This window comes from Protomyctophum bolini (genome assembly GCF_963924005.1).
Source record: "Protomyctophum bolini genome assembly, chromosome: 14".
NCBI classification, from domain to species: Eukaryota; Metazoa; Chordata; class Actinopteri; order Myctophiformes; family Myctophidae; genus Protomyctophum; species Protomyctophum bolini.
The window spans coordinates 8,441,439-8,443,728 of record NC_137875.1 but is presented as its reverse complement, the minus strand read 5'-3'; positions in this window follow the sequence as shown (position 1 = coordinate 8,443,728).

The following is a 2,290-nucleotide window of genomic DNA, read 5'->3' as shown; positions in this document are numbered from 1 at the left end:
CGTGCGTGCACAGTGTGTACAGGGGGACAGTTTGCCTGCAGTGCCTGTGTTGTTCCTCTTACTGCAACTCTTGAGTTACAGGAACAACATGTATACTGGAGATACTGTTACCAACACACAGCAGCACAGCTACCTCACTCATGACAGACAGACAGGAGACAGACAGACAGACAGGGAGGGAGGGAGGGAGAGTGAAAGAGAATGAGATACAGACTACAGAGTGAAAGAGACCATGAGAGACAGAGACAGTAAGAGTGAGAGAGAGAGAGAGAGAGAGAGAGAGAGAGAGAGAGAGGGGCGTGAGGGACAGCGAGAGAGAGAGAGACAGGCTCCGAGTTAAATCGAGGTATATAGTCTCGACGCAATGGCAACGGTGCCCCACATGATGTGAGCAGCCCATGGTCCTGGTAGGGATGTGCAATTTGTTGCCTTAAAATAAAGTAAGTCTCGGAGCTCTACAAACTGGTGTGCGGATGTTCTTCCTCTTCCTTGAGGTTTGCCTTGATGCCTGACATCCAGACACAATCTTCTCTGTGACCTGGCAGGGATGTGAACAGGGATGCTCTCCACTGGCCTGTTGATGTGAATGTGCTGCCCAACAGGGACCGATTAGCCTAACCATTGTGCATGCTGCCCACAAATGGGCAGTCAATTAAGCAACCACAATGCTGGGCTTTTAAGGCATGTGTGGGTTACGAAAAAGCACTTATACACGAGAGTCAGTCTCAGAGTCAAGGGCCCACTGCGGGCACCGATACGACCCCACTGGCACAATGACTAAACAGTTCTTGCTGCTGCCTGTATAGCTACAACCAAGAGCCGGCTACAATAACAAATACAGACCATAAACGACCATATTGCACCCATCCTCTGTTCTCTTCACTGGCTCCCCATCTCCTTCAGGACTCAATACAAGATTTCCCTCAGTCACACATTACCTCAAAGAACTCATCGCCCCTATAAACCCACTACTCGAAGCCTCCGCTCTTCCAACACCCACCTTCTGCCCGTCCCCAAGACCATGGTCGGCCGGGCCTTCTGCCCGTCCCCAAGACCATGGTCGGCCGGGCCTTCTGCCCGTCCCCAAGACCCAAACACCAAGCTCCGCACCATGGGCGGCCGGGCCTTCTGCCACACAGCCCCATATGTCTGTGGGAATCAGAGAGCACCACAGCCCACTGATGCTTTTACAAATGGACTAAACCTTTTTAACAAAGCATTTCTTATTAATCTTTTGTTTTTGTCAGGTGAAACCTGACTAATGAAAGCTCATGAAATGTAAGCAACCTAGTCATCAATGGGAGTCGACCCCATGCCGCCTAAGCAAATGGGAGCCGCCTAAATGCCGCCAGCCAATCGTGTAGTAGCGACCTAGTCATGATTGGCTGCCTCCTATAAGCTATGACACGGGCATGGCAGAATTCTGCATACTGCAATGCCCAGACCACACTCTCAACCATAGACATAAACACCGCAGCGGAGCGGAGTGCCTGCACCGCCTAATGTTATGAGCAAACTGGAGAGCAGCAAAGATGCACAACAGAGACATCGTTTGTTTCACCTGACAAATATGACTATGTAATATTTCTTATTTAACTTGACCCTTTTAGTTTAGCCTAGTTGGGTCCCATGTCATTGTTATGTTTGTTGCCTACAGTATATGCTGTTTCTGCCATGCTTTAATTTTGTTTTCTTTTATAAATTTTATCCCACGATTTTGTAACCCATTTTTCACCCCTGTGTCAAGTATGTGATCCTGGGCTCTACACAGCTCTGCCATGCTTTTAAACCCTGTAGCACTCTGATATTTTAAAGAATGTACGCTTTATAAATAAAATGCATTATTATTATTAGCCTTGTAGTCCATGATCATCTCCTTTGTTTTGCTGACATTGAGATGAAGTTTTTTTTTTATCCTGACATCACAATGTCAGGACTCTCACATCCTCTCTCTGTAGGCCATCTCATCTTTATCTGTAATCAGGCCACTGTATAGAGCACACTGACCGTCTTAAAATACCATTACCATTCCTGGACTTAAAACCCATGCGGGGAAGCATCTGTGTCATTTCAGATTTTAACCACTTTAACCATTATTTCATACTTTGGCTATTCAGAAATCTGTTATTTTAGTGCAAATATATATTTTTTTAATATAATGCCCGAGATTTGGCTTAGTGGTTAAAGATGGAGTGCCGTGATCTTTGTATTTTTTACAGTTTTTCATGAGTTTATGAGGTGACAGTACTTCATTAGATCCCTTGGTGTGGTTGTTATGTCAATGATGTCT